General features: G+C 45.1%; 1 long non-coding RNA gene across 6 annotated transcripts in view; it reads left to right on the top strand.

Moving 5' to 3' along the window:
• LOC140476630 (uncharacterized) overlaps window positions 1-22514 on the top strand; it is a 48551-nt gene that overhangs the window by 695 nt on the left and 25342 nt on the right. For 3 of the 6 annotated variants that reach the window (XR_011960534.1, XR_011960533.1, XR_011960535.1), the window contains exons 2-4: window positions 1222-1377; window positions 7655-7763; window positions 10293-10392. This is a non-coding gene — a long non-coding RNA (uncharacterized lncRNA). Of the gene's footprint in view, window positions 1-1221; window positions 1378-7654; window positions 7764-10292; window positions 10393-10658; window positions 10839-14625; window positions 14771-22514 lie in introns of all 6 variants that reach the window. The other 3 variants (XR_011960537.1, XR_011960536.1, XR_011960538.1) reach the window with 3 other exon arrangements.

Here is a 22514-nt window from a genome sequence, read left to right as displayed (position 1 = left end):
CAGGAGAATCGACATTTCGGGCATGAGGATTCCTGAAGAAGGGCTCATGGCTGAAATGTCGATTATCCTGATCTTTGGATGCTGCCTAATCTGCTGTGCTTTTCCAGCAACACGTTTTTCAGCCCAGGACTTATACACTGAATGGCAAGGCCCTGGAGACGCTTGCAGAACAAAGAGACCTTGGACTGCAGGATCATAGTCCTTGCAAGTCAAGTTGCAGGTAGATAGGATGATGAAGAAGGTGTTCAGTGTATTTTCCTTTATTGGTTAGAGCATTGAGTATAGGATGTGGGAGGTCATGTTGCTGTACAGGACATTTGTTAGGCCACTTTTGGAATATTGTGTGCAGTTCTGGCCTGCCTCCTATCAGAAGGGTGCTGTGAAACTTGAAAGGTTTCAAAAAAGACTGACAAGGATGTTGTTGGGGTTGGAGGATTTGAGCTACAGGATGAGGCATAAAAGGCTGGGGCTGTTTTCCCTGGAGTGCCATAGGCTGAGTGGTGATGTTATGGAGGTTTATACAATCATGAGGAGCATGAACAGGGTAAATGAATAAGGTGTTTTCCCTGGAGTAGTGGTGTCCAAAAGTAGAGGACATTGCTTTAGGGTGAACGGGCAAAAATTCAAAGGGGGCTAAAGAGCAACTCTTTCATGCGGTGGGTGGAATGAGCTGCCAGAGGAAGTGGTGGAGGCTAGTACAATTAAAACTTGTTGAAGGCATCTAAATAGACACATGATATGATTAGGAAGCGTTTACAGGGATATGGGCCAAGTGCTGGGAAATGGGAATAGATGAGGTTCGGATACCGGGTTGGCATGGATGAGTTAAACCGAAAGGTCTTTGTCGGTGCTATACATCTCTATGACTGTGGGATCATAACAGCTTATACAGCTCTGCTTCATCTCTGGGCTCCCTTATGACCACTTTGTCAATATCTAGCTTGCTCAGTATCGAACAATGGGTGTATTTTTGGTCTGTTTAGTATTTCACGATTACTTTTACAGACATTTTTGTAAGTTAATTTTTCTCTGCTGCCCAGCCCCTGACCATGTGCTGCTTATTAATTTTTTCTGGAAAATATTTGACAGTCAAGAATTCTTTTTTTCCAATAAGCAAGTGTATTTTCCTTCCATTTCTGACACTCAAATTCTGCATCATTTTCATTCCCTGTAATCTGTTTTGCACTCCCTGAAACATCAACTGTGTTTCTCCTTCCACAGAAACCAGTGATGAATGTCAAAGCCCTGTTGCCTATGGAGAGGGTGATGTTTGACTTTCTTGTACAGCTGCAGTTTATGTGGTGAAGGTGCTCCCACAGTGTGGTTGGGTAAGAGACATGACAGAGTATTCATTACAGCAACAGTGATGATTTGAAGGTAATTTCCAAATCAAGAACAGTTTGTAGTTTTATTATCCTTATAATTTCACAAAAATATTATTGGGAACTTTAGACATCAGGTCAGAGACTGATGATATTAGGTCAGGTGACCAAAAGCATTGCCAAATAAGCAGACTTTGAGGAATGTCTTAAAGGAGGAAAGCAAACCTGTGAGGGTTTGGCTGCGAATTTCAGAAAATGTTGCTTTGACAACTGTAAAAGCAGCCACACAGGTGAAGTAATGAATTAACAGATCATTGGGAGTCTCGAACAGAATGGGTTGTCGAAGTCTTCAAGGATGTGTGATGCAGTGAGTTAGGGATGATCATAATCAGGAATTAAATCAAGGGTGAGAATTTTAAATTGAGGGATGTGGGCCGGATGCTGGCAGGTGAGACTAGATTGGGTTGGAATATCTGGTCGGCATGGATGGGTTGGATTGAAGGGTCTGTTTCCATGCTGTACATCTCTGTGGCTGTATGTTGTAGATTACGAATAGGAGCCTTTTGATGGATTGACAATATTTTGTACGAGGGAGTACTTGGGCAGCAGAGATTTCGTTTTTCTTAAGATTACTGGGGTATTGAATGTGGGAAGCTGGCCAGGAGTATGTTTGGATACTGAAGTCTGGAGATAACACAAGGTGGATGAGAGTATATGAGCTGAGACAAGGGTGGACACAGCTAGAAATAGTGGTCTTGTAGTGGGACTGGGCTGTCACCCTCACCTCACCTCTGGGATTCAGTTAGTTGTTAGATTGTGAATCAGGGCGGTAACACAATCGGGAGCTAAGTGGCCCTGGTGGAGCCTATAATGAGTGTCGCTCAGCTGACTGTTGCTGAGCAGCTGCTGCTTGGTAGCCCTGTTCATAACACCTTCCATCACTTTACTGCTGATCGAGTGTGGACTGATAGATGGAACTTGCCTGGGTTGGATTGCCCTGTGTTTTTGTGTTGAACATCCCTGGGCAATGTTCCACATTGTCGGTAGATGCCAGTGCTGGAGCGGGACGTGGATTGGTGGGTGGCAAGTTCTGGAGCACAAACCATCAGTATTATTGCCAGAATATTGGTAGGGCCTGTAGCCTTTGCACTACTTAACCATTTCTTGATGTTATTCAAACTGAATCAAACTGGCTTAAAACTCACATCTGTGATGTTGGAAACCACTGGAGAAGGCTGAGATGGATCATCCCACTTTGCACTTCTGGCTGCAGATTGCTGCAAATGCTGTTGTCTTATCTGGTGCGATAGGGTTAGGGTTGTGTGAGGCCCCTCCATCAGTAAGGGTGGGGATATCTGTGATACTTCCTACAGTGAGTTGTTTAATTATCCATCACTGTTCACAACTGGGTGTGGCAGAGCTGCAGAGCTCCGATCTGATCTTTTGGTTGTGGGATCGTTTAGCTCAGTTGCTTGCTGCTGATGGTGTTTGACATGAAATAGCTTCAGGAAATGGTTTAAGTAGAAATCAGAGATTAAGCAAATATATCACAGACAAAAGATGAACTGGACCATAGAATAGGACCCCTTAAAGATTAACAAGGCTGTCTATGGAACCACCGGGGGTGGGAAAGATATGCAAATATTTCACGTCATTTTTACTGGAGAAAGATATGGAAGCTCGAGAGTTTGGGGAAATAAACAGAGAGAACTTGAAAAGTATCCATGTTACAGTGGAGGTGTTACTGGATGTCTTGAATCGCATCAAGGTGGATAAAGCCCTGGGACCTGATCAGATGTATCCTGGAACTTTCTGGAAATCTAGGGAAGTGATTGTTGGGCCTCTCCTGAGGTATTTGTATCATTGATCGTGACAGGTGAGGTGCCATTATTTTAAAAAGGTGATAAGGAGAGGCCATGGAACAAGAGAATAGTGAGCCTGAAGTCAGTGGCAGGCAAGTTGTTGGAAGGGATTCTTAGGGACAGGATATCCATCTATTTGGAAAAGTAAGGAATAATCACTGACTGTTGTCAATGTATCTTTGTACGTGCACAATCGTGTCTCACTAACTTGACTGAATGTTTTGAAGTGACAAAGAAAGTTGATTAAACCAGGCTGTGAACGTTGTTTATATGGACATTCAACAAGGTTCCACAAAGCAGACTGGTTAGCAGGGTTACATAACATGGAATGAAGGAGAACAAGCCATTTGCGTACAAAACTGGCTTGATGGTAGGAGACAGAGGGTGATGATGGAGGTTTGCTTTGTGGACTGGAGGACTGTAAGCAGCAGTGTGTTACAAGGATCGATTATTGGGTCCTTAGATAAATGACTTGGATGTGAATATATGAGGCATGGTTAGTAGCTTTACACAAGACACCAAAATTGGAGGTGTAGTGGACAGCGAAGAAGGTTAGTTCAGAATACAACAGGATCTTGATCAGATGGGCCAGTGGAGCAAGGAATGGCAGATAGAGTTCAATTTAGATAAATGTTAGTTGTTGGAATTTGGAAAGGCAAATCAGGGTAGGACTTATACACTTGCTGGTAAGGTCCTGGGAAGTGTTGCTGAACAAAGAGACCATGGAGTGCAGGTTCATAGTTCCTTGAAAGTAGAGTCACAGGTAGGTAAGGGAGTGAATGCAGCGTTTGTTATGCTCTTCCTCATGTTATGGCTGTACAGGACATTGATTAAGGCTCTTCTGGAATTCTGTTTTCAGTTCCAATCTCCCTGTTCCAGGAATGATGTTGTGAAGCTTGAAACTTTTCAGAAAATGTTTGCAAGGACTTTGCCAGAGTTGGACAGTTTGAGGGCAGTGCATGTTTGGAGTGAGCTGCCAAGGGAAGGGGTGGAGGCGAGTACAATTACAACATTTAAAAGACATTGATTAAGCCACTTCTCGAATTCTGTTTTCAGTTTGAATTTCCCTGTTCTGGGAAGGATGTTGTGAAACGTGAAAAGGTTCGGACAGGATTTACAAAAACGTTGCCAGATTTGGAGGATTTGGGCTACAGGGAGAGGCTGAATAGGCTGGGGTTAATTTCCCTGCAGAGTCCAAGACTGAGAGGTGATTCATGGAGATTTATAAAATCACGAGCGGCATGGATAAGGTGAGCAGCCGGGGTTCTTTTTCCTGAGGTTAGGTGGGTCCAAAACTAGAGCACGTGGTTGAGAGGGCAATGATTTAAAAGGAATCTAAGGGCAACGTTTCCAAGCTGAGTGTGGTGTATGTATGGAATGAGCTGCCAGATGAAGTAGTGGAGGCTGATAAAATCACAACATTTAAAAGGCATCCGAATGGGTACGTGAACTGTAAGGATTTTGATGGATACAGGCCAACAGTTGGAAAATGGGATTCCAGTAGTTTAGGATTCCTAGTTGGCATGGATGAATTGGACCGAAGTTCTGTTTCTGTGCTGCACATGTTTATGGTGTTAATAAACTAAGATGCGTTCCTCTTTTGTGGAGAGCAAGCTGCAGCACAGATAATTGTCCTTGGAGCTGAGAAGCTGAAGCAGTGATTTCGACCTGGTGCAGATTTGGTTCCAAGGTCTTGAATTTGTGGAGAGAGAGGAATTGATAACACTGTCACAACTTTTAGTAACTACTTTCAAGTAATTGGCAAATAATACAAAGTGAAAATGTGAACATTATTGTACTCAGTAAGCTCTGAGCATCTGGAACATTCTGAACGACACAGATTCAGCAGGTATTCTGAAAGAGACTTGGAATTTTAATTTTTAAGGAAATATTTGGGGGGCTGTGGGCAAATAGGAGGGGAATTGGGACAGATTTGCAGCATCTCCAGAGGGAGAGAGTACAGCCCCAATGGGCTGAATAGCCCCCAGGCCCTGTGCTCTGTGATACTGCCCCATTCACTGTGAATGATGAAGCTCATCCCAGGGCAGAGAGAGGGATTAGCCCTCCACTCTCATCACAATGGGGCCCGGCTGATTGACGGCTGCTCCAGACCAATGGGAGGAAAGTCTGTGTGGTCCTGCAGCCAATAGGAGTGAATGAGGGGTGTGGCCAGCAAGATGACACCTGTCCATGAGCTGTGCAGGTGCAGTGTCACTGTTTGGGGTTGGGAGAGACAGCAGAGACTGGGACAGAGGCTGTTGGACCTGAATTACAAACTCCCGGGAAATTAAAACCAAAGGAACTGCGGAAGATGTAAATCAGAAACAACAACCAGAAGGTTCTGGAAAAGCTCAGCAGGTCTGGCAGTTTCTGTGATGAAAACTCAGAGTTAAAGTTTCAGACCCAGTGTCCCTTCCTCAGAACTGATACTGAGAGAAAAAATGTTGGTTTAGATGCAGAAGGTAGGGTTTAGGGGAGGGTGTAAGGAGTAAAGGATAGGTGGGGATAGAGCGAGAAGAAGGGTTAGATAAAGGAGTGGACAACGATCTGGCTGGGGGAGGGTGACTAGCTGTTAATGGAAACTGTTCGTGGCTAACCATAGGTAGTGTGTAATGACAGGCTGTGAGAACAAGGACTGGGGTGTGGGGTAGTGGGCCAGGGCATGGGGTTGCTAAACTATGGTTAGCCACTAACTGTCTCCGTTGTAAGCTGTTCTCCACAGACATCACTCCATGATTGGAGCTGCAGAGAACAGTTGCAGATGGGCGGCATGGTGGCATAGTGGTTAGCACTGCTGCCTCTCAGCGCCAGAGACCCGGGTTCTATTCCCACCTCAGGCAACTGTCTGTGTGGAGTTTGCACATTCTCCCAGTGTCTGCGTGGGTTTCCTCCGGGTGCTCTGGTTTCCTCCCACAGTCCAAAAATGTACAGGTTAGGTGAATTGGCCATGCTAAATTGCCCGTCGTGTTAGATGTAGGGGAATGGGTCTGGGTGGGTTGCTCTTTAGATGGTTTGTCTGATCTAAAAACCTCTTCAATATCCTTCCCAACCTCCTCTGTACTCCTCAAAGATGTATCTTAAAGTTGTTCTCTTTAATCAATGTTTCCAGCATTCGTGAAGCACTTTAGGAGAATTGTCAGTGTGAAAGACTCCATACAATGCAGGTCGTTGTTGTTAATGTCTGACATTAGGAGAAACAGGAATGAACACTCTCTCTTATACCTGATGAACAGCAGCAAAAGCAGGAAGCACTGAGCATGCTCCAGCCCACAAAGGGCCTCTGGTGATTGATCTCAGTGCAGGACCGATAAGAGGATGGGGACGGGGCTGGAAGACAAGGTAGTGCCGGTTGGTCTGAGTGAATGAGGGGCGTGGCTACACTCAACCACGTGATAAGCTTCTGGATTAGTGGTGCTGGAAGAGCACAGCAGTTCAGGCAGCATCCAATGAGCAGCGAAATTGACATTTCGGGCAAAAGCCCGTCATCAGGAATAAAATGATACCACGTGATAAGCTTCACTGGCAGCACTGTGATGTTGTGACCAAGCCATTGGAAATGTGTGAAGGTGCAGGGCATGGTTAAGGAAAGACATATTGACCAGGAAGAGAAGGAAATTTTAATGGAGCGGTCTGAGAGGTTTTACAGAACTTAGTGCACATCGGAAAACACAAATTTGAAAATCCCAGGCCCGTGTTTGTGGCAAACGGGAAAATGCTTCAAATGGTGAAAGGCGTGAGTGATCACCGCCATCTTTACTGGGGGCAGTGATCCACGGGACACGTGTGTGGCTGCCAACTTTGAGAGGGGCAAGCTGTAGGGGGACACATGCACAGCCTTCCTTGGCAGGGAGTGATAGGGCAGGATTTACACAGTGTCAGAGTCAGGATGTTTTCAATGTCAAAGAGTGTGATGCTAGAAAAGCACAGCAGGTCAGGCAGCAGCCGATTGGTGGGAAGGAATATGGAAACGTAGGACAGGTCAAAAGGGTAGTGCCGAGTTGGAAGGCTGGATCTGGGACAAGGTGGGGGGAGTGGAAATGAGGAAACTGGTGAAATCCACATTGATCCCATGTGGTTGGAGGATCTGAACATCGATGATGAGGCATTCTTCGTCCAAGCATCAGATGCCTGGGATTTGGCGGTGGAGGTGGCCCAGGACCTGCATATCTTTGGTGGAGCGGGAAGGGGAGTTCAAGTCTTTGGTCACTGGCTGTTGGCTTGTTTAGTGTTTTACTGTTACCTTCACAGACCTTTTGTAAGTTAATTTTCCTCTGCTGCCCAACCCCTGACAATGTGCTGCTCTCTAAACGGACTAAATTTTCCACAGTATCTTTGCCAGTGAATAATTCTTTTTTTCAACAAAAGAGTGCATTTTCCTTCCATTTCTGACCATCAAATTCTGTAACATTCTCACTTCCTGTAATGCATTTAGCACTCCCTGAAATATCAACTATGTGTTTCTCTCTCCAGAGACACCAGTGATTAATGCCAGAGTCCCATTGCCTCTGGAGAGGGTGATGTTTGACTTCCTTGTCCAGCTGCAGTTCGTGTGGTGAAGGTGCTCCCACAATGTTCTTGGGTAAGAGATGTTACAGATTATTCACTCTGCGACAGTGAAGAGTTGACAATGTGTGTGCAAATCAACAACGGTTTGTATTTTTATCGTTTTTATAATTTCACAGAAATTGAGAATTTCTGACATATCCCCATTCTGATGGAGATATTGGGTCAGGTGATCAAAAGTATTGCCAAATAAGCAGGTTTTCAGGAATACCTTAAAGGAGGAAAGCAGGTCTGAGAGGGTCAGGGAGTGAATTCCAGACTGTGTTCCCTTGACCGTGTCGAAACAGCCAGACAGGTGAAGCAATGAATAAATGCATCTTTGGGAGTCTGAAAGAAAATGAGTTATCGGGGTCTCACAGGTTGTGTGGTGCAGGGAGACAGGGATGTTCACAGCCAGGAATTACATCACGGGAGAGAATATTAAATTGTTGCTTGTTAATAGGAGCCTTTTGATGGATCAACAAGCTTTGGTACAAGTGAGCTCTTGGGCAGTAGGGTTTTAGATATTCTTGAGCTTATATGTAAGTTGAATGTGGGAGGCTGGCCAGGACTGTGTTTGGATAATGAAGTCTGGAGATAACACAGGGATGGACGAGTATTTCAGTAAATGGGCTGAGACTAGGGTGGCGTTGGGTGATGTCACTGATGTAGAAATAGCAGTTTTGGAGTCGGGCTCCTGCTCATCACCCCCCTCACCAATTCACAAATATTGTTCGTTGTTCTGTCTGTCTTTTCTGGTTATGTCCTTCTCTCCAATTCTGCTAAGAACTAATATTTGACCTCCCGGTTGTTGGAAAATCCTGCTCCATCTCCACTCTCCCTTTCCTTTCTGAATTCCTCATATGTGGTGTCCATCCAGGATCTATCTTTGTCCCCTCCTGTATCTCACCTACATACTGCCAGGAGGTGACATCGTATTGGTTTCCCATGTACACTGACAATGCCCAGCTCTCTCTCCCTATCATCCCTCTCCATTGCTCCACTGTTACTCATTCATCAAACTGCTTACCACTCAATTGGCTGCAATTTCCACCAATGAAACACTGCAATGGTTAAACCCATTGCCTTCAGTTGCTATTACAAATTCCTTTCCCTTACTGTTGAGCCCCTCCCTCTCACTGGGAAATGCCTGAGGCAGAACTTCACAATATTGCTCTCATATTCTGACCCCAAGGTGACCTTCTGATCAGACATCTACACAATCGCAAACACCAGGAACTCCAATCTCTAAAATGGTATTTTTCTCCACCTCACCCCAGCTCCATTGCTACTGAAACCCCTTACCCATGTCTGTGTTGCATTAAAGTTGACAAATCTAAAACAGAACCCTTGATTCTGCAGGTAAAAACGCTTTTGCCCGAAACGTCGATTTCGCTGCTCGTTGGATGCTGCCTGAACTGCTGTGCTCTTCCAGCACCACTAATCCAGTCCTTGATTCTGCAACTGACCCAGAATCTGGTTCTAGGTTCCCTCATGATGGGACACATCCTCTCAGTATTTACCCTGTAATACCCCTTAATAAGCCTATATGTTTCAATAAGATCCCCTCTCATTCTCCCCCAAATCCAATGAGTCAAGTCCCAATTTCTTCAGCCTTTTCTTAAAAGATAGTCCCTGCAAACCAGGTATCATCCCAGTCAATCTTCTCTAAATGCTTCCGATGAAGTGATGTATTTCCTTAAATAAAGGGACCAAACCTTCTCTCATTACTCCAGATGTGGTCTCACTCGCACTATATAAAGTGGCTCTCAGGTATATACTCGAAACTCTTCTACTGCAAATCCCCTGAAATCAGGAACAATATTCCATTCCCCTTCCTGATGACCTGTTGTAACTGTGTGCTAGCTTTCTGTGTTTCCTGTACAGTTACCCCCGGTCCCTTTTGTGTTGCAGCTTTCTACAGTTTCCATCATTTAAATAGTCCTCTGTTCTTTTATTACCTCCTCCAAAATTAACAACCTCACAGTATCCCAAGTTATGCTCCATTTACCAACTTGTCCACTTCTCCGAATCCCTCTCTTTAAATTGTTTATAATCCTTTTAGAAGTTTACTGTTCTACATTTTCCAGGAGATACCCCCCTCATTCTTCTGAATCTTTCCAGGGATCACCGGCCAGTGGGAAGCATGCTGAGTTGCTGTCTTCAGAGAGACTCTTTGGAGTGACTGGGAGGATCTTGCTGCCCATTGGTCAGAATGGAGACAACTTGCCCATCAAGCTGCATGAGCCTTTCACCCCCCCGCCCCCCCCATGTCTTATTGATGAGGCACAGCGGCAGCACGGAAGGATAGAAAAGGAAGAAAATCCTGCTGTCCGCATCTCACTGACTCTTGCAACATTCTGTCCCATGTGTCAAAGATCTGTCCTGTTCAGTCACATGAAGTCCCAAGGTGGAAACTCATAGAAACCCACATAGATTTCCCCCTGAACTGACTGCTGACCTCCACAAGGGGTAATGTGTACAGTCATCCTGGGCCAGGAGGAGGGGATGGTGCGAGTTTCTAACCTGACCTGACAGTGACAGATTTTATAAACTTGTATTACAGGATACTACAGGTGGATATTCAGATGGGAATCTCAGTAATTGTAACACCAAACTCTGATTGAATTACTCCATTCATCAGGACCTGGATATTTGCACTGTGTGTGAGTATTTTTTTCCAGCTCAATTCCATTTTCTGCATAAAAATTCTCCTTTGAATCAAACCGTCCTGTCAATAAATTTCCCCGAAATCTTCAATATGTGTCCAGTAATCCTTTTATGATGAGTTGATGAGTGTAAGGTTTAACATCCTGATGTATATGTTTTGTAAGCACTTGTCTCTCAGCTCCCCTCAATTTCCTTTGCTACAAGGAGAACAATCTGTTTTCCCAAACACCTGATTCCCCAATGTCTGTTTGCTCTCTATAAGGCACACATCAGGATCGTGTTGGAACATTCTCCACTTGCCTGCATCAGTGCAGCCCTCAGCAGTATTAAAGAAAGCGAACATCCTCCAGGACAAAGCACTGTGCCTGAGTGGTGTCCCATCCACCACCTTCAGCATTCCCTCTCTCCACCCCCGGTGCACAGTGGCATCACTGTGTAAAAGGTAAAGTCAGTATTGTCCTACCAGACCATAGGGCTGCTCTCTTATTAGGGAGAGATGTCTGGTGGTGGTTTAACCTGAAGGTTACCACAGCCCAGGCAAGGGGAGAGGTTGAGAATGAGAGTCCATCTATTATAGATGGATATTCTTGATATGTATTAACAACACCCATGTCCCTGCAACTAAAATCCCCCATTCCTTGAACCATCCTGGTAACTCTCCTGTGCCCCCTCTCAGGGACCCTGCCAACCTTCCCAATTTGTGGGCGATCTCTGGTTTGCACAGACCCAGCTGCTCTGTGTTCCTGTGGGTGATGTCATCATCGAGCACCAGTTGCACTAAACCTCACTGTCTGTGAGGGTGGGAGACATAAATCCCCAAAACATTTGAGATGTATTTAGTGTGCACTTGCTATGCCATGATAGATGACACTTTTCCACAAGTACTGGAAAATAGATGAGGATAGTTCGGTGGTAGTTTTCTTTCTCACAGACTCGATGGACCACCAGAGCGTTTTCCTGTTCTGTAGACCGCTGAGATGTTTATTATAAGAATATGACCGGCTCCATTGGACATCAGGTCAGAAAAGGTGATTCTAGAATAGATGACATGTGATTGGTCGATTTTCTTGGGAGGAAAGTGAGACGCAAAGGTTTAAGAGGAAATTCAGAAGCTCAGCGCAGGAATTGTAAAGGGCTATTATCAAGTGAGAAATAAACATTGGGCATCCTGAAAGCTGGAAATAACGAAAGGCACATATAGCAGAGCTTTGAGAGACTGGAGGGGATTAGACATGGGGAGGATAATGAAGCTGGAGGAGATGCAAGTTGGAAAGGATTGTGAGGATGGAGGATGTTACAGAGATAGAGATATTTGTGATAGAGATTTTTGGATTTTGAGGCTGGAGAGGAATTATAGAGGTGAGGAGGATTTGTAAGGCTGGATGAGGTGGCACTGATAGGGAGAGTTCCAAGCATAGAGGAATTTATAGAGATAACGAGTCATAAAGTTACACAGCATCGACACAGACCCTGTGGTCCAACCAGTCCGTGTCGACCATAAATTTGAACTGAACTAATCTCATCTGCCTCCACTTGGTCTAAGTCCATCCGAGCATTCTCTATGGCTCCAAATATACAGGTCCAAATGTTTTTTTCCTATTAGAATCCCATTCCCCTACCCTTTTGCTCTACAATTACCCCTGACTAATTCACTCAACTCAATCATTCCTGAACACTATGGGCAATTGAGCACGGCCAGTTCACCTCCCCTGTACATCTGTGGATTGTGGGAGGAAACGGCAGCACCTGGAGGAACCCACGCTGTCATGGGGAAGAATATGCAAACTCCACATGGACAGTCACCCAATACAGGAATTGAGCCTGTGTCCCTGGCGCTGAGAGGTAGCAGTGCTAACCGTTGAGCCACTGTGCCACCCTGAAATTGTAATTGTATTCACAGCTACCATGTCCTCTGCAAGTTTATTCCACGTGTAAACCACTCTCTGTCCAGAAACAAAAAATAAAATCCAGAACTTCTTTTTAAAACCTTCCTTTTCTCACTTTAAAAAGTATGTCCCCAATCTTGAATCGCGCCCCCTCCTGGAAAGGGCACCTGCTGTTGACATTACCAAAACTCTTCAGGATTTTATAAACCTCTAATAAGGTCACCCCTCAGCCTCCTGTGCTTTTGTGAAAAAGGACCCAGCCTATCCAGACTGCTTATAATTCAATCCCTCCGTTCCCATTACCATCCTGGTAAATCTCTTCTGAACCTGCTCCGATTTAATAATATCCTTCCTATAACAGCACAACCAGAACTGGGCACAGTATTCCAGAAGAGGCCTCCCCAACATCTTGTACAACCTCATCATAACGTCCTAACTCCTATATTCAAAGATCTGAGCAATGAAGGCAAATGTGCTAAAGCCCTTCTGAACCACCCTGTCTGCATGTGACACATAGTTCAAAGATCTGAACCCCTCGGTCTCTTTGTTTCAAATCACTATCCGAGGCCAAACTTTTAATCAGTGTAATTCCTGCCCTCGTTAGTTTCACCAAGATGTAATATTTTGCATTTATTCCAGTCCAAAAATCACAAACATCCTTCGAGTATAAAGGCAACAGGAGCATACTTCAGAATAAAATCAGTAAGGCAAAAAGGGGACAGGACATGGCTTTGGTGAATAGGGCGGTTTGGACAAACCTGGGAACTACAGATGCTGTGCTAGACGAGGTGTTGGAGGGAGCCCGAAGCGACAGGATTTGCGTGTATTTGGAAAAGCACAGACTGATTAGGGATAGTCAGCATAACTTTCTGCATGGGAAATCATGTGTCACATATTCGATCTGGTTTTTAAGAAGTAACAAAGAGGAGTGATGAGAGCAGAGCAGTAGATGTGATCTATATGGACTTCAGTAAGGCGTTCGACAAGGTTCCCCATGGGAGACTGGTTGGCAAGGTTCGATCTCACGGAAGTAGCCATTTGGATATAGAACTGACTCAAAGGCAGAAGACAGAGGGTGGTGCTGATGGATGATTATTTTTCAGACTGGAGGCCTGTGACTAGTGGAATGCCACAAGGATTGGTGCTGGGTCCACTACCTCTCATCATTTATATAAATGAATTAGATGTGAACATGGGAGGTATAGTTAGTAAGTTTGTAGATGGCACCAAAATTGGAGGTGTAGTGGACAGTGAAGAAGGTTACCTCAGATTTCAATGGGATTTTGATCAGATGGGCAAATGGGCTGAGGAGTGGCAGATGGAGTTCAATTCAGATAAGTGCGAGGTGCTGCATTTTGGAAAAGCAAAGCTTAGTAGGACTGATACACATCATGGTCAGGTCCTGGGGAGTGTTGCTGAACAAAGAGACCTTGCTGTGCAGGTTCACAGCTCCTTGAAAGTAGAGGCGCAGTTAGATAGGATAGTGAAGGTATATGGTATGATTTCCTTTATTGGTCAGAGTATTGAGGAAGAGAGTTGGGAGGTCATGTTGCAGCTGTTCAGGACATTGGTTTGGCCACTCTTACAATATTGTGCACAATTCTGTTCTCCACCTATCACACGGATGTTGTGTAACTTGAAAGGTTCACGAAAGATTTATCAGGATTTTGCCAGGGTTGGAGGGTTTGAGATATAGGGAGAGGCTGTATAGGCTGGGGCTGTTTTCCCTGGAGCGTCAGAGGCTAAGGAGTGATCTCAGAGGTTTCTAAAATCATGAGCATGGATCAGATAGATAGACAAGGTATTTTCACTGGAGTGGGGGAGTCTAGAACTAGAGGGTATAGATTTAGCGTGAGAGGGGAAAGATATAAAAGGGACCTAAGGGGCAACTTTTTCATGCGACGGTGTTGCGTTTATGGAATGAGCTGCCAGAGGGAGTTATGAAGGCTGGTACAATTGCAACATTTTTATAGGCATCTGGATGGGTATATGAATAGGAAGGGTTTAGAGGGATATCGACCAAGTGCTGGCAAATGGGACGAGATTAGGTTCGGATATCTGGTCGGTATGGACGAGTTTGACTGAAGTGTCTGTTTCCGTGCTGTATGTCTGTGACTCGCAGCCGGGGATCAGCTCAGTGGGTTTCAGTCTCTTAAAAGGTAAATCTTACTCTGCTTTACTTTTTAAAATCCGCAACATTCAGTAGGGTGAGTGTTTACTAGTTTAAGTGCCTCTGTTATGATCTTTTGGTTGAATGTTTTAAATATAAAATACAGGTTCTAATGTATTCGAGAGTAGTCTTCTGTAAAGCTGTAAGACTCTGCCCTTTTTCTGGGTCTACAGATTAAGGTGCAGAGATGGCCATTCGTACAGTGATGTGCACTTCCTGGAGGAGAGTAGGGGGAGTTTGAATGATCCTGATGATAGCCTGCAGGAAGTGATGCAAATCCTCTTGGATTACATGGATCAGATGGAGCGGTGCTTAATGGTAATGATGAATTTACAAGAGTCGGGATGTGTGATAGGTAGCAGTTTCAGGCCGAAAAACTGCCGATACAGTCAGGTAGATGGGTTACCTATCGGAAAGGTAGGAGAGGGAGGAAGGTAGAGCAGGAGTCTCCTGTGGAGAAAGTGAGGACTGCAGATTCTGGAGATCAGAGCTGAAAAATGTTTTGCTAGAAAAGGGCTTATGCCCGAAACGTCCTGCTCCTTTCATGCTGCCTGACCTGCTGCGCTTTTCCAGCAACACAACTTTTCAGCCATGAGTCTCCTGTGGATATCCCCATCTCAAACAAGTTTACTGTTTTGGATAATGTAAGTGGTCATAGACTTTCAGGGAATGTTGCACTGACAGCCAAGTTACTGGTACTGAGATTGACTCCACTATAATGAGAGGTATATCAGATTCCAAACGCTCAAGGATGATAAGGGACTTTCTAGTTGGGCACAGACTGCTGTTTCTGCAGCTGATAGTCAGACATCAGATTGGGGTGGAACCTCCCTGGTGCCAGGGTCAAGGATGTTTCAGACAGGTAGCAGAATATTATCAAAGGAAAGAATGACCAGTGGGAGGTCATTGTACATTGGTACCAATGACATAAGAAGGGGAAAAGATAAAGTCCTGATGAGAGAATATAGCAAATTAGCCTGGAATATAATAAAGCAGGTCCTCGGTCATAATATGTGGATTACTCCAGGTGCTCCATGCTCGTGAGACTAGGAATAGCAGGATGGAGGAGATGAATGATTGGCTAAGGAGCTGGTGTAGGGCAGAAGGATTCACATCTTTTGATCATTGTAATCTCCTCTTGAGTAGAGTTGATGTGCATGAGAAGGATGGATTGTACCTGAATTGGAAGGTGTCTGATATCCAGGCAGGGAGATTTGCTCGTGATACTCAGGAGTCATTAAACCAGTGAGGGAGTGTGGGTAAACTCAAGGAGATAGTGAGAAAAGAGGTAGGTCTGAGGCTGGTACAGTTCAGAAGTCAGACAGTCAAGGCAGGCAAGGGCAAGGCACAGAACCAGGTAGAACTGACAAGTTTCACTGCATTTACTTCAATGCAAGAGGCCTGACAGGGAAGGCAGATGGGCTCAGGGTATGGTTTTGAATGTGGCACTGGGATATCATGGGTATTACAGAAACGTTGCTCAGAGATGGGTAGGACGGGCAGCGTAATGTTCCAGGGTATCGATGCAAGAGGAAGGATAGAAAGGGGGACATGAGAGGAGGCGGAGTGTCCTTTTTGATTAGGGGTAGCATTCCAGTTGTGCTGAGGGAGGATATTCTGAGATTACGTCCAGCAAGGTTATTTAGGTTGACCTGGGAAATAAGAAAGGGATGATCACCTTGTTGTTATTACCTGCGTGGGTTTCATCTGTTTGCTGTGGTTTCCTCCCACTATCTAAAGATATGCAGGTTGGGTGGATATTCCAGGCTGAATTTCCCATATTGTTCAGGGATGTGCAGGCCAGGTGGATTAGCCATGGGAAATGCAGCGTTACAGGTTTAAGGTAGGAGGCTTTGAGGGTCAGTGTGGATGTGTTGGGCCGAATGGCCTGCTTCCACACTCTCAGGATTATCTGATAATTCTACGAGTTTTAAAATAGTTACAGAAAATACTAAACCAGATCTAAACGGTGTTCTAAATTGGACAAAGGCGAATTTTGACGGTACAAGGCGAGAACTTTCAATATTTCTTTGCTATTCCCAGGTAAAGGGACAGCTGGAAAGTGGGAACATAAGAACATAAGGAAGAGGAGCAGAAGTAGGCTTCCTGGCCCCTCAAGCCTGCTCTGCCTTTCAATAAGATCAGGGCTGATCTTTTCATGGCCTCAGCTCCACTTTCCTGTTCTCTCCCCATAACCCTTAATTCCTTTCCTGTTCACAAATCTACCTTTTGACCTAACGATAGTCAAGTTGATAACGTCAACTGCTGCACTCAGCAGCAAATTCCACAGATTCACAGATTTATCTGAAGAAGTCCATCCTGAACTCAGTCCTAAATCTGATATCCCCTTATTTTGACTCTCTGCTCCCTAGTTTGCTCCGTCCCCAGTGGAATTCACATCCCTTCATAATTTCAACTTTTTTCCTATCCAACCCCCCATACTTCGAAATTCCAATGAGTATAGAACTAGTTTTCTCAATCTCTCCGCATACGTCAACCCTCTGAAATCCTGACTCAAACTAGTGATCCTCCACTGCACCCTCTCCAGTGCCAGTCCATCCTTCCTGAAGTATGGAGACCAAACCTGTACACAGTACTCCAGGTGTGGCCTCTCCAGCACCCTGTACAGCTGCAGCATAACCATTCCTCTAGCAATGAAGGACAATATTCCCTTCACTGTCTTATTTACCTGCTGCACCTGCAAACCAACTTCCTGTGATTCATGCACAAGGAAACCCAGCTCCCTCTGTACAGCAGCGTGCTGCAAGTTTCACCATTTCATCAGTTAGCTGTTAGTCCGACCAAAATGGATGACCTCACATTTCCCAACATTGTCCTCCATCTGTTCGACCCTTACCCACTCACTTGACCTATCCGTATCCCTCTGCAGACTTACATTGGCCTCTACACACATTGCTCTACCACTCAGCTTAGTGTTGTCTACCTTTCATGAATCGATGCTGTGTCTGCTCTGAGACAATTTCTATCCAGATAGCTCACTATTTCTTCCTTGAGAGATCGAGCATTTCCCCCACTACAGAAGTTATGCTAACAGGTCCATTTTAAAATATTGGCATCACATTTGCAGCTATCTAATCTGACAGAACCGTCCCAGAGTCCAGCACATTTTAGTGAATTATCACGAGTGCGTTTGCTATTTAGCCTCTGCCTTCTGTTGTAGTCCCCTGGGATGCACTCCATCACAGCCAGACGACCCATCTACCTTTAGGCTGTTATCTTTCCCAACACCACCTCTTTACTGAGAATGATTGCTTCTCTGTCCTCATCTGCCATTGCATCCATAGGCCTGCGACAATGAGAGTACACAGACAGTATGTTCCTGTTAAGGCCAAGGCTGGGAGGTGAAGGGAATGCTGCCTGTCGAGAGAAATTGAGGGCCTGGTCAAGAAAATGAAGGAGGGATATGGCAGGTACAGACAGCTGGGTTTGCGTGAATCCCTCCAGGAGTAAAAGGGCAGTAGGAGTACAGTCGGGGGAAACCATGAGGGCTAAAAGGGGACATGAGATAGCTTTGGGAAATAGGTTTAAGGGAGAACCCAAAGAGATTCGACAAATACACCTCGGACAAAAGAGTAACCAGGCAGAGATTAGGGACCCTCCAAGATCAGCAAGGCTGTCTGTGGAACCATCGGAGGTGGGAGGATTTTATGTCAGCTTTTACTTAAAGAGGATGTGGATGTGAGACAGTTTGGAAAAATAAATAGTGATAACTTGACAAGTGTCCATATTACAGAGAATGAGGTACTGGATATCTGATAATACATAAAGCTGAATAAATCCCTTGGACCTGATCAGGTGTGTCCCCGAACTTTGTGGGAAGTTAGCGAAGTGATTGCCAGGCCCCTCGCTGAGATATTTGTATCACCAATAGCCACAGGTGAGGTGCTGTAAGACGGGCGCCATTATTTGAGAAAGGTGGTGAAGAAAGTCCAGGGAACAATACACCGGTGAGCCTGAAGTCAGGCAAGTCGTTGGAAGGGCTTCTCAGGGACAAGATTTGGATGGAATTGGAAAGGCAAGAAATAATTAGGGATAGTCAGCATGGCTTTGTGCATGGAAATCACTAACTTGGTCTTCAGAAAGATGTTCAACAGGTTCAACATAACAGACTGGTTAACAAATTATACAAAATTGGCTGGAAAATTGGAGACAGAGGATAGTGGTGAAGGATTGCTTTTCGGACTGGAGGCCTGTGCTGAGCAATATGGTGTAAGGATTGGTGTTGGGTCCACTGCTTTTCATCATTTATATAAATGATTTCTATGTGAATATAGGAGCTATGATTAGTGACTTTACATCGACACCAAAATTGGAGATGCAGTGGACAGGGAAGAAAGTTACCTCCGAGTACAATGAGACTTCAATCAACTGGGCTGAGGAGTGGCAGATGGAGTGGAATTCAGATAAATGTGAGGTGCTGCATTTTGGAAAAACAAATCAGGGCAGGACTTATACATTTAATGGGAAGGGCCTGGGGAGTGTTGCTGAACAAAGAGACGTTGAGGTGCAGGTTCATAGTTCTTTGAAAGTGGAATAGGCAGGGTGATGAAGAAAGCGTTTGGTATACTTGCCTTTATTGGTCTGTGCATTGAGTATAGGAGTTGCGACATTATTTTGCAGCTGTACAGGACATTGATTCAGCCATTTCTGGAATTCTGCTTTCGGTCCTGGACTCCCTGCTATCGGAATGATATTATAAAACATGAAAGGATTCAGAAAAGGTGTGCAAAGATGTTTCCAGGGTTGAGGGTTTGACCCATACAAAGAGAGGCTGAATAGGCTCGGGCTGTTTTCACTGGAGCATCAGATGCTGAGAGGTGACCTTCGAGGTTGATAAATCGTGAAGGTCATGGTTAGGGTGAACAGCCAGGGTCTTATTCCCAGGTTAGGGGAGTCCAAAACCAGAGAGCACAGACGTGAGGTGTGAGGGAAAAGATTTAAATGCGATGTAAAGAGCAATGTTTTCAAGCTGAATATGGTACGTGTATGGAATGAGCTGCCAGAGGAAGTGTGGAGGCTGGTACGATTACATTTAAAAGGCATCTGATTGGGTATGTGTTTAGGAAACTTAGAAGGATATGGGCAAAGTGTTGGCAAATGGGACAAGATTAACTTAGGATATCTGGGCGGCATTGACGAGTTGGACCGAAGTGTCTGTTTCTGTGCTGTGCTTCTCTATGACACTAATAAATTCAAATTAAATTCAAATTAAGATAGATTTCTCTTTTATGGAGAGTTAGCAAAAGGCCTGACAATTCTTCTTGGAGCTGAGAAGGTTAAGCAGTGACTTCAACCAGAAACAGATTTGTTTCCAGGATATTTAATTTACTGAAACACGGAGAGAAATTATTGTCACAAATTTTAGTAACTACTTTCAGGTAATTGGCAAATAATGCAGGTTAAAAATGTGAAGGTTATTTTACTCAGTAGGTTCTGAGCATCTGGAACAGTTTGAATCACAGCTGGATGCAGCTTTTGTTATTGTCAAAACAGGTTTGCAATTTAACTATTTGAGGATAAATGTGGAGGGCTACTGGTAAATAGGAGTGGAGTAAGGGCAGATTGGCAGCATCTCCAGATGGAGAGAGTACAGCCCCAATGGGCTGAATAGCCGCCAGCCTCTGTGCTCTGTGATACTGCCCCACTCAAAGAATGATGAAGCTCATCCCAGGGCAGAGCCACAGTCATGTACAGCAAGGAAACAGACCCCTTAGTCAAACTCGTCCACACCGACCAGATGTCCCAACCTAATCTAGTCCTGTATGGCAGCAGTTGGCCCATATCACTCTACGCCCTTCCTATTCATATACCCATCCAGCTGCCTTTCAAATGGTGACAGCTTGTATAGTTACACAACTTCCCTGACAGTAGATTCCATACACGCACATGAAAATAGTTGCCCCTTGGGTCTCTTTTATATCATTCTCCTCTCACCTTAAACCTATGCCCCCTTGTTCTGGACTTCCTAACCCCAGGGAAAAGGCCTTGTCACTGTATCCCATCCACGCCTCTCATTATTTTATAAACCTCTGAGGTCACCCCTCAGCCTCCGACCACTGAAGTCACAATGGGACCTGGCTGATTGATGGCAGCTTCAGACCAATAGGGGAGTTGGTGTAATCCTCCCGCCAATGGGAGTGAATGAGGGGTGTGGCCAGCAGGCCAACACGTGACCATGAGCTGTGCAGGTGCAATGTCACTGTGAGGGGGGACCCAGTGAGTGTGAAGGGAGTGGGAGAGACAGCAGAGACTGGGAGAGAAATTGAGTTTGTGGACTGGGTGGGTTGATAAACACACGATGTAGGCTGCTGGACCTGAATTACCAACTCCCAGTAAATGAAAACCAAAGGAATTGCGGATGCTGTAAATCAGAACCAACAACCAGAACATCCTGAAAATGCGCAGCAGGTCTGGCAACATCTGTGAAGAGAAGTCAAAGTTAACATTTCTGATCCAATGACCCTCCGTCAGAACTGATGTTCCTGAGAAACAATGTTGGTTTATATGCAGAAGGTAGGGGTTAAGGTGTAAATGATAGGTGGGGATAGATTCCAAAGAATGCGATGGGAGCAGTTGGACAAAGGAGTGGATAACGATCTGGCTGGGGGAGGGTGAAATAGCTGTTTATGGAGATTGTTAGTGACTAACCATAGGTAGTGTGTAATTGCAGGCGATGTGATAACAGGGCCTGGTCTATGGGATGGGGGCTAGGATACTAGTACGTAGGAGACTTAGGACTTAAAATTATGGAATCCAATGTTGAGACCAGAGTGCTGAAGGGACCCCAGGTACAAGATGAGGTGGTGTTCTTCCAGCTTGTGTTAAAGTGTGGCAGTGGATGTGCACAGCAGATCAGGCAGTATGCAAGGAGCAGGCGAATTGACATATTGGGCCTAAGCACTTCTTCAGGAATGTGAGGGTGGGGAAGAGGACAGATAATAGGATGGGTGTGTAGGGCTGGTGGGAAGGTAGTTGGGAAGGCGATAGGAAAATGCAGGTGGGGGTAATGGTGAGAGGGTGGAGTGAATAATTGGGAAGGAAGATGGACAGATGGGACAGTTTGAGGGCGGTGCTGAGTTGGAGGGTTGGATCTGAGATAAGGTCAGGGGAGAGGAGATGAGTAAATGTTGCCGTGTTGTTGAAGGGTCGCTCCATCCCACCTATTATTTACTCTTTTACCCTATCTCCTGCAGTCCAAAGATGTGTAGGTTAGGTGAATTAGCCAAGCTATATTTCCCGTCGTGTTCAGGGATGTGTAGGTGAGGTGCGTTGTTCAGGAGAAATTTAGAATAATAGAGTAGCGGAATGGGTCTGGGTGGGATACTCTTCGGAGGGTCAGTGTGGATTTGTTGGACCGAATGGCCTGTTTCCACACTAGGGAGTCTAATTTTCCCAGCTGCCATCGGTTCTGAGGAAGGGTCACTGGAGCCGGAATGGTCCTTGGTGTGTGCAGGAGCCGGAAACTGGGAAGGGGGAGCGGCAGCGGAAACCGGGAGAAAATGATTTAGTTTAGACTGGGAGGTTTTATTTACACGTCTGTACAGGGTGGTTAGTCCTGAATTAGAAACTCTTGGTCCCATGTTTACAGCAAATGGGAAAACGGCTGTGGGCCTCAGTCAGTGATAGGTCCTGGGTTATGGCCGCCATTTTTATTGGGTGCACGGTACAGCAAGGTGCATGGACATGTCCTCTTCCTGGGTGGGGGAGGGGTGATTTGAAAGAGGAGCATTTACACAGCAGACACATACCAGAGAAATATTTGTCTTTCCAATTCATCCTGCACTGGCTGAGATTTGTTTTGTGAATTCTCTTTATGGGATATTAAATGAGAATAATTGAGGACGGGATCTCAAAAAAGCAGATTTCTGCAAACAGCGGAGTTATCAGGATCTGAATATCATTAGCATTTTACTGTGGAAGGAGAAAGGGTTGTCTGTTCTGTCTCTGGGAAAATATCTTCAATACTTTTGTAAAGCAAAATGCAGTAAGATGTTCACATTTGTGGTTGAATCCCCCATGGGCGATTTGGCCTGAGTGGAAA

This window comes from Chiloscyllium punctatum, chromosome 4 (genome assembly GCF_047496795.1).
Source record: "Chiloscyllium punctatum isolate Juve2018m chromosome 4, sChiPun1.3, whole genome shotgun sequence".
In the NCBI taxonomy this organism is placed as follows: Eukaryota; Metazoa; Chordata; class Chondrichthyes; order Orectolobiformes; family Hemiscylliidae; genus Chiloscyllium; species Chiloscyllium punctatum.
Note: the sequence above shows the minus strand (reverse complement) of the source record. Positions and strands in the feature narration are given on the sequence as shown.